A 10,838-nucleotide genomic window follows, 5' to 3' on the forward strand; every position below is an offset into this window, starting at 1 on the left:
AGAAACACATTCATGTGCTTTATAGGCCTTGGGAAGTAGTTTATGGGAGAAAAATGTGGAAAAATTTGGAACAACAAACTTTGAAAACATTAGAAAGCTGTAAGCATAGCTTAATGGGCTATTTTTGGGGGGGAGATGCATAATTCTGAGAAATGTGTAAAGAGAGCTCATAAATTTTCAGTAGGATTATGGATTCTATTGAACTAAAGGCTGTTCAAGCCATATTCTGGCTAAGTATCTCACTCTGTTTGGCTCATGTTCTATAAACATGAGTAAGAATGAATTCAACAGTAATGGACTAATATATATTGTTGAGCATAATTCAAAATAGCATAATGATCAGGATTTTAAAATGCAAATTAATTTGAAAGGAGAGAACTTGCACTGAAATGGAGTCATTTTTCCCTGCTTGAAAATAAGCTCCTTAGATCGGATCCAAGATGGGAGTACTGCATCTGATTAGCAGGAAACCCAGGACTGCACAGCGACCTAAAGACCAAACTGAGAGCTACAAACTACCATTGCTGCTGGTGATAGGGATCTACCTTGTGTGGGGCACAGGTGGGTCCGACCCCTGGCCACCCAGCTAACCCACAGAAAAATCCCAGAGGGATAACCCACACTGGCTGCCATATTGGGAAGGACTGTCGTGTATCCATCCATCCATTCCCTGTCTACTGCTTGCCGGATCTGGGACAGAAGATCTGTGGGATATCTGGGTACATTCAGGCTCTCACCACCGTCTGCTGCTTGCTGGATCCAGGAGGGAAGGACTGTGGGATATTCATGCAGCTTTGGGCTCTCGCCGCACATTTACTGCTTGCCGAATCCAAGACAGGGAGCGGACAGGCAGAGTTGAGTCCTGGCACCAGACATAATCCACATTAGTATCCTCTTGAGAAAGAGTGCTAGGCACCCAAGCACCTTTGAGCTCTGATCTCTATAATTTCCCCAGCTGCTTGCTGTCCTAGCTGGGTCACAGAGCAGGTAAGCATAGCCCTGCTATCTCAAGAGGGCCTGTGGAACTTCTGAGCAGCTTGGAGTTCCGATTTCTCACAGACCATCCCTCAGCTGCTTACCAACTGGGCCCATCTGTGACAAGGAACATACCTTGTGGCCAGCAGAGCTGAATCTAGGCGCCAGCCACACTCCATGTTATAGTCACCATCCTATGATCAACTTCAAGCCTTAGTCTGTATCCACCTACCTGCCTGAAGCATACTGCTCAGACACAGCTAAGACAGAAAACAAACAGCCTGAGCAGAGAGCTACTGTAGCCACAATCCTCATTAGCTGCTATCCTGCCAGCAGTTTCTGGCTGTGATCTCACCCTGCCCACCTATAACCTATTGGCCTGATCCACCTAGGTTACAGAACAGAGAGACCTGTGTGGGACATACCCTACCTTAGCTGCTGTTTCATGAACAGCTTTGAGTTTTAAACTCTCTTCACTGGCCAGCAGCTTACTGACCTAGCACAACTGAGGCACAGAGAAGATAAGCAAAGCCCTGTCATATCAAGAAGGCCTGTAGAACACAGTAGGAGCTTTGGGCAATTGTCCCTCTCAACCCTCCAGCTGCATACCATCCTGACCCATCTGGGATAAGAGCAGATGTACAGAGTGAGTCTGGCCCAGACCAAGACTCACATTTGCTGCCATTTCAGAAAGGTCTGTGGGAGTACCCAAGCAGCTTCAAGCCTGAACCTCTCACAGCCCCCCAGCTGCTTACTGACCTAGCCCATCTGGAACACAGCAGATCCTTGCCATCTTGAAAAGGACTATAGGGCATGTGAGCAACTGTGGGATTGGAAATCTATCAGATCACTCCTCTCCTGCCTGACCCTACAGGGACACAGTCAGGAAACACAGCTGAGCATAGTTGGGTGCAGGCTCCAATAACCATTGTTCAACATCCTAAGGAGGCCTCTAGGGAGCCCTAGAAAAGAGTGGCTTGGGTCACTCTTTACTCACTCTCAACCTGCTTGGCCCATGTGGGACACAGACAGCGACCTCATTAGAGGAACCTATAAGCCTGTTAACCCCAGAGAAAAACAGATGCTTAGAGGACAGCACAAGAAGAGTGGCAACAAAACTCAGAGCCATATAAAAACATCAGAAGCCAGTGATCCTAACACAGTAGGTCCTGTAGATATGAACACTCATGAAGTGCAAGGAGAAGACTCTAAATTTGAGGTGATAAAAATGATAGAAACTTTGAAAGAGGAAAATAAATGACTAAAAGAAACACAGGAAAATATATTCAAACAGATGAAGGAGTTAAATAAATCCTATAATGAATTACAGGAAAATACATCCAAACAGATGAAGGACTTGAATAAATTCAATTACAAGAAAATTCAATCAAATAGGAAACAGAAATGAATAAGACTATTCAAGACCTAAAAAGGAAATTAGAAGCAACAAAGAAAACACAAGCTGAGGCAATCTTAGAATTGGAAAACATAAGGAAGAGAATAGGAATGAGAGATACAAGCCACACCAACCGAATACAAGAGATGGAAGAAAAAATCTCAAGTGTGGAAGATACAATTGAATTTATTGATACATCAATCAAAGAAAGCATTAAAACTAAAATGTTCCCTGCTCAAAACACCCAAGAAATCTGGGAGACTACAAAAAGACCAAGTATAAGAATAATAGGAATAGTAGAAGGAGAAAACTTCAAGCTCCAAGACTCAGAAAACATTTTCAATAAAATCACAGAAGAAAACTTCCTCAACCAAAAGTAAGAAATCCCCATAAACATACAAGAAGTCTAAAGAGCTCCATATAGACTTCCCAAGAAAAGAAAACCCTCCTTCCTTATAAAAATCAAAAATTTAAGTGTATAGAACAATGAAAGAATACTAAAAGCTGCAAGAGAAAAAGGTCAAGTCACATATGAAAACAAACCCATCAGAATTACACCTAATTTCTCAACAGAGACTATGCAAGCCAGAAGGGCCTGGACGGAAGTCATGAAAACATTATGAGACCACAGACGCCAACCCAGACTACTATACTCAGCAAAACTTTCAAGCACCAAAGATGGAGGAAACAAGGTATTCCATGACAAAATCAAGTTTAATCAGTACCTAACCACAAACCCAGCCTTAAAGAAGGTACTAGAAGGAAAACTCTAAGCCAAGAAGACTAACTACACCCAGAAAAACACAGATAATAAATAACTCCACATCCACAAATCCAAAACACAGAAACACACACTACTACCACCAACATCAAAACCAAAGGAAAAAACATCCACTGGCCATTAATATCTGTTACCATCATTTGCCTCAACTCCCCAGTAAAAAGACACAGGATGATAGAACGGGTAAGAAAACAGGATTGATCGATTCTGCTGCATACAAGAAATACACCTCAGCAATAAAGATATACATTACCTCAGAGTAAAATGTTGGAAAACTGTATTCCATGCAAACAGACCCAAGAAGCAAGTTGGAGTAGCCATTTTTGTATCTGATAAAATAGACTTTCAACCAAAACTAACCAAAAGAGATGAGGAAGGTCACCACATGCTCATCAAAGAAAAATATGCCAAGATGATGCCTCAATTCTGACCATCTATGCCTCAAATGCAGTAGCACACAAATTTGCTAAAGAAACATTACTAAAGCTTAATCCACACATCAAATCCCACACATTAATAGTGGGAGACATCAACTTCTGTCTCTCTCCAATAGATAGATCACTAAGACAGAAACTAAATGGAGAAACAAGGAAACTAATAGACATCATGAAAGAAAAGGACTTCACTGATATCTATAGAACATTTCACCCAAACACAAAAGACTATACCTTCTTTTCATCATCTCACAGAACCTTCTCCAAAATTGACCACATACTTGGTCACAAAACAAACCTCAACAGATACAAGAAAACTGAAATAATCCCTTACATCTTATCAGACCACCATGGATTAAAGTGGAGTTCAACAACAAAAGAAACATTCAAAAGCTTACAAATGTATGGAAATTGAACAACTCTTTACTCAATGACATCTGGGTAAAGGACAAAATAAAAGACAAATAAAAAACTTCCTAGAATACAATGAAAATGAAGGAACAACATACCCAAACTTATGGGACTCAATGAAAGCAGTGTTAAGAGGAAAGTTCATAGCACTAAGTGCTTTATAAAGAAACTGGAGAGATCCCATACTAGCAAATTAACAGCACATCTGAAAGTTCTAGGAAAAAAAGAAGCAGACACACCCAAGAGAAGTAGATGGCTGGAAATCATCAAACTCAGGGCTAAAATCAATAAATTGGAAACAAAGAAAATAATTCAGAGAATCAAAAATACCAAGAGGTGGTTCTTTGACAAAATCAACAAGATTGACAAACCTTTAGCCAAACTAACTAAAAATGAAAGGGGGGACATAACAACAGACACTGAAGAAATCCAAAGAATCATTAGGTCTTACTTCAAAAGCCTATAAGCCACAAAATTTGAATATCAAAATGAAATGGACAATTTTCTTGATAGCTACCAACTATGAAAATTGAGCTCAGGTAAATGAATTGAATAGTCCTATCACACATAAGGAAATAGAGGCAGTCATCAAAAGTCTCCCTACAAAAAATGCCCATGACCAGATGGATTCAGTGCAGAATTCTAACAACATTCAGAGAAGAGCTAACATCAATTCTCTTCAAACTATTCCATATAATAGAAACAGAATGAACATTACCAAACTCATTCTATGAGGCTACAGTCACCTTGATTCCTAAACCACAGAAAGACTCAAGAAAGAAGGAGATTTTTAGACAAATTCTTTCATGAACATTGATGTGAAAGTACTCAATAGCAAACTGAATTAAAAACACATTAAAGATATCATTCATAATGACCAAGTAGATTTTATCCTAGGCATGCCATGGTTGTTCAATATACAGAAATCCATCAATGTAATCCACCATATAAACAAACTGAAAGAAAAACAATCACATGATCATCTCTTAGATGCTGAAAAAGCATTCTACAAAATCCAATACCCATTCATGTTAAAAGTCCCGGAGAAAACAGGAATACAAGGCACATACCTAAACTTAATAATGGCAATATAAATCAAGCCTATAGCCAACATCAAACTAAATGGAGAGAAACTTAAATCAATTTTACTGAAATCATGGACAAGACAAGGCTGACCCCTCTATCGGTATCTCTTCAGTATAGTACTCAATGTCCTAGCTAGAGCAGCAAGACCACTAATGGAAATCAAAGAGATACAAATCAGAAAATAAGAAGTCAAACTATCACTATTTCCAGATGATATGATAGTATACGTAAGTGACCCCAAAAATTCTATCAAGAAACTCCTATAGACAATAAACACCTTCAGAAAAGTGGCTGGGTACAAAATCAACTCAAAGAAAAAAATCAGAAGCCCCCTGTATACAAGTGACAAACGGGATTAGAAAGAACTTAGGGACATGACACCCTTCACAATAGCCACACATAATATAAAGTATCTTGGTGTAATTCCAACCAAGAAAGTGAAAGATTTGTATGAAAAAACTTCAAATCTCTGAAGACAGAATTTGACGACTATATTAGAAGATGGGAAGATCTCCCATGTTTGTGGATTGAGGGAACAAACATAGCAAAAATGGACATCTTACCAAAAGCTATCTATAGATTCAATGCAATTCCCATAAAAATACCCACTCAATTCTTTACCAAACTTGAAAGATCAATTCTCAACTTCATATGGAAAAATAAAAAGCCCAAAATAGCTAAAGTGATCCTGTACAATAAAATATCTGGAGGAATCTCCATTCTGGATCTCAAGCTGCACTATAGAGCAACAGTAATAAAAAGAGCATGGTACTAACATAGAAATAGGCTTGTTGATCAATGGAATTGGATTGAAGATCCAGAAATAAACCCACATACTTATGGACACTTGATTTTTGACAAAGAAACCAAATCCATACAATGAAAAAAAGATATCATCTTTAACAAATGGTGCTGGTCTAACTGAATGGCTTCATGTAGAAAAATGAAAATAGATATACATCTATAACCCTGCATAAAACAGAAGTCCAAATGGATTAAAGACCTCAATATAAAACCAGACACACTAAATGTGTTAGAAGAAAAAGTAGGGAAGGGCCTTGAGTTCACTGGCACAGGAGAAAACTTCTTGAAGAGAACACCAACCACTGTTAGTTGGACCTTATGAACGTGAAAAGCTTCTTTAAGGCTAAGAACATTGTGAACAGAATAAATCAACAGCCTACAGACTGGGAAAAGATCTTCACCAATGCTACAGCTGATAAAGGACTAATATCTAAAATTTATAAAGAACTCAGGAAATTAAACATCACCAAACCAAATAACCCTATTAAGAAATGGGGTACAGAGCTAAACAGATAATTCTCAACAGAGGGATATAGAATGGCTGAGAAACACTTAAAGAAATGCTCAACATCCCTAGTTATCAAGGAAATACAAGTCAAAATGGCTCTGAGATTCCATCTTAAACCTATCCAAATGGCTAAGATAAAAAACTCAGGTGACAGCACATGTTGGTGAGGATGTGGAGAATGGGGGGACACTCTGCCATTGCTGGTGGGAGTAGTAACTTGCACAACCACTTTGGAAATCAATCTAGTGCTTTCTCAGTAAATTGGGAATAACTCTACCTCAGAACTCAGCCATGCCACTCCTGGGAATATACCCAAAAGATGCTCCACCACACAACAAGGATATATTCTTAACTATGGTCATAGCAGCTTTATTCATAATAGCCAGAATCTGGAAACATCCTAGATACCCCTCAACCAAAGAAAGTGTACTACATTTACAAAGTGGAATAATATTCAGCTATGAAAACAAAGGAAATATTGAAATTTGCAGGCAAATAGATGGAACTAGAAAAGATCATCATGAGTGTAGTACCTCAGACCCAGAAAGGCACTCATGGTATAATACAGGATAACTACACTACAACACAGAGACTGAAACATAAACCAAGAACCATGTATTATGTGGACCTAGATCCTCTGCTTGTGGATCCAAAAATGTGGAGAGTAGGAACTACTTCCAGCATGCACTCTGGCCACTAAACTTAGATCACTTCCCTCAGGCAGGACAGCCTTGCCAGGCTACAGAGGAAGAGGTTACATGTCATACAGATGAGACTTGATAGGCTGAGGTCAGAGGTTGGGGAGGAGGGCTCTCCTTTCTCAGGACTAAAGGAAAGAAGGAAAGGGGATGAGAGACAGAGGAGGATTGGGAGGGAATGATGGAGAGTGATAAAATAGGGAATTATATGGGATTAGCTCTGAGACTGGCTGAGACATGAATGTTTAGGCATAGACAATGCTTCTTGTTGGCTAAAGAACCCCTATTAGTTACTATTAGATGCCATTCTTCATATGGCATCAGTGAAGATTTACAGATGTCTTTATTTTCTGCTCATACAAAGAGTGGAAAACCAGCCTTAATTGTTCCATGCGTCATGTGCAGCTTATACACTTATAATTTTAGGACTGTGTAATGCTTGTGAGAAATTTTATGCTTTCAGAACAAAAGAACCAGACACTGACATTGTATCAGACCTGACAGGATTAATTAAGCTCAGCATGTTGGACACTGTCATTCTGCAGGCTCCATGTTACAACACTAAGTGCTTCAATTGCTGTTGCTCATCAGAACAAGACAGCTCCCAGGACACTTTCAAAGAAAGTTTCCAATCCAAATTGATTTAGCATTTCAGACTGTCCCACACAGGACTCTAATTGGGCTTGGAAATTCTCAACATTTAGAAACTGGACCACAAATGCTATTCCTATTTGTTTACCATTTCCTGAATTTTACTGGGTCCCCTCCAAAGGTATTGTTCACACCAAACCAGCCAGAAGAAACCTTAAGAGAATGATGCTCCATTTCCATTGAGTTGGTTAGGTAGGTTTTTTGTTGTTTTCTTGGGCTACAGAGGGTTATTATCAAGGAGAGTTGGTTACAAGCTGTTATTGAAAGAAATAAATAAAACAGAGGGTCCTAGAAACCTACAAGAAGAACATTATGATAGGCAGATTTGGGCCCGGGGGCCCTGCTCAAACTATGGCTCCAGCCAAGGACAATACATGCTGTAAACTTCAAACCCCTACCCAGATCTAGCCAATGGACAGGACATTCTCCACAGTTGAGTGGAGAGTGGGATATGACTTTCTCACGTACTCTGGTGCCTCATATTTGACCACATCCCCTTGATGGGGAGACCTGGTGGCACTCAGAGGAAGGATAGCAGGCTACCAAGAAGAGACTTGAGACCCTATGAGCACATAAAGGGGGAGGAAGTCCCCCTCAGTCACAGGCATAGGGGAGGGGTGTAAGGGGAAATGGGAGGGAGAGAGAAATGGAAGGATACAAGGAGTGGGATAACCATTGAGATGTAATAAGAATAAATTAATAAAATAAAATTTAAAAGAAAGATGAACTGGCCTCAGAACTAAAGAGAGAATTCTCAATGGAGCAATATCGAATGGCTGAGAAACACTTAAATAAATGCTTAACCTCCTTAGTCATCATGGAAATGCAAATCAAAACAGCTCTGAGATTCCATCTTACACCTATCAGAATGGCTAAGATCAAAAATTCAAGCAACACCACATGCTGGCGAGGATCTGGAGAGAGAGGAACATTTCTTCATTGCTGGTGGGAATGCAAACTAGTACAACCACTTTGGAAATCTATCTGGCGCTATCTCAGAAAACTGGGAATAAGGCTTCTTCAAGACCCAGCTATTCCTCTCCTTAGAATATACCCAGAAGATTCTCCAGCACACAACAAGAACATTTGCTCAACCATGTTCATAGCAGCCTTATTTATAATAGCCAGAACATGGAAACAGCCTAAGTTTCCCTCAGTAGAATAATAGATAAAGAAACTGTAGTACATTTATACTGTGGAATACTACTGAGCTATTAAAATCAAGAAATTCCAGAAATTTGTGGAAAAATGGATTGAACTAGAAATGATCATAATGAGTGAGTTAACCCAGAAGCAGAAAGACTCAAATGGTATAGACTCACTTATATCTGCATACTAGCCCAAGGGGCATGTCCCATGAAAGTCTTCACTAACCAGGAAAGTGGGACAGAGGGGAGCACATCCTATTGGAATTGTAGGTGAGAGAAGAACGGGAGAATGGGGAAATAGAAGGATCTAGATGGTGCTAGAATTCTACAAGAAGAAAATTATGAGGCTGGATCTGAGCCCAGGGGTTCTGCTCAATCTATGGTGCCAGCCAAGGGCAATATGTGCAGTAAACTTCAAACCCCTACCCAGATCTAGCCAATGGACAGGACATTCTCCACCGATGAGTGGAGAGTGGGGAAGACTTTCACACGAACTCTGGTGCCTCATATTTGACCATGTCCCCTGAATGGGGAGACCTGGTGGCACTCAGAGGAAGGATAGCAAGTTACCAAGAAGAGACTTGATACCCTATGAGCATATACAGGGAAAGGAAGTCCCCCTCAGTAACAGTCATAGAGAAGGGATTAAGGGGAGAATGGGAGGGAGGGAAGAATGGGAGGACACAAGGAATAGGATAACAATTAAGATGTAATATGAATAAATTAATAAAATATATTTTAAAAATATATTTATCTTAAACTGAGAAAACATAATTTGTGGGTTACTGTACGGTGGTATGTTTCTTGACTTTGCTTGAAAAAATTGTCAAGTAATAACTCTTGAACAATTAGAATTTTTGTTATCATCTTCCATGTGTACTAAGATATACTGGTGATATCAAAAGACAATGGAGGAGGAGGTACCAAGCCAAGTTCATAGGCTGTAGTATGTTAAAATATGAGAACTTTTTGGGCTACATACCCTGTTCTTTCACCTAGGCCAGGCTTCAGTGGAGCTTAGAAGCTGCAGCTTCTCTTATTGTTACTTGTATGTTTCATGTTTAGATCCATGTTTGTTTGTTTGTTTAAAGAACCAAAAGGCTACTGAATGATTTGGACATCTGGAGACTTCTTAAGTCACTTCCTGTAAAAAACATTCTATTAAAATTTTTTGATAATAATGTGCCTTTCATCACACCATTTAACATAGAATCATTGAATAGGCCCTGCTGTGATTAAAGAAAACATTTTCTAATACCAGTGTAATGAATGTTTTCAGCAGGAACTGAACATTGGTCTTCAATTTAATATATTACTATAATATATTATAATGAGCACCTTTTACATTTTATTTATTATCTGTTACACAGAGCTATTTTCTACGATGCATGCTCAAGAATCAAGGATATAGATATAAAATGACATCAGTGTAGGTATGTTTCAAAGTCAATGATATATATATATATATATATATATATATATATATATATATATATATATATATAATGTAACCACTACTCTCCATGATGTAAGTCCCCAGGATTATATGTCAAGTTCATCCAGAAAAACATCCCCTAAAACTTACAAGAAATCACATGACACTATTTTGCTATTTTGTCTAAGAGTCAAAACTCTATGTTCATGTAAATATGTGTGGCACAAATGGAAACAATCCATTTGTAATACAAGGTAACAAATGGCCAACACTATAATAAAAATAATAAGGTGAAAGTAATAAGAATATTAAATGCCAACTCAAATACAGATTCGCAGGTATTATCATAAAGCAATACAAGAACTTTGCCATAAAACATTGTAGTTTCTGGTATGGAATGTATGTAGATCCTAGAGACTTCTTTCTTCCAGGAATTCAGTTAAATGCAATCAAGGGGACATCAGGAGTCTCATATTTGAAGTTTAATCACTGATATCCTTTCAAATCACCA

This window comes from Acomys minous (genome assembly GCF_964271855.1).
Source record: "Acomys minous genome assembly, chromosome: 7".
Lineage (NCBI taxonomy): Eukaryota > Metazoa > Chordata > Mammalia > Rodentia > Muridae > Acomys > Acomys minous.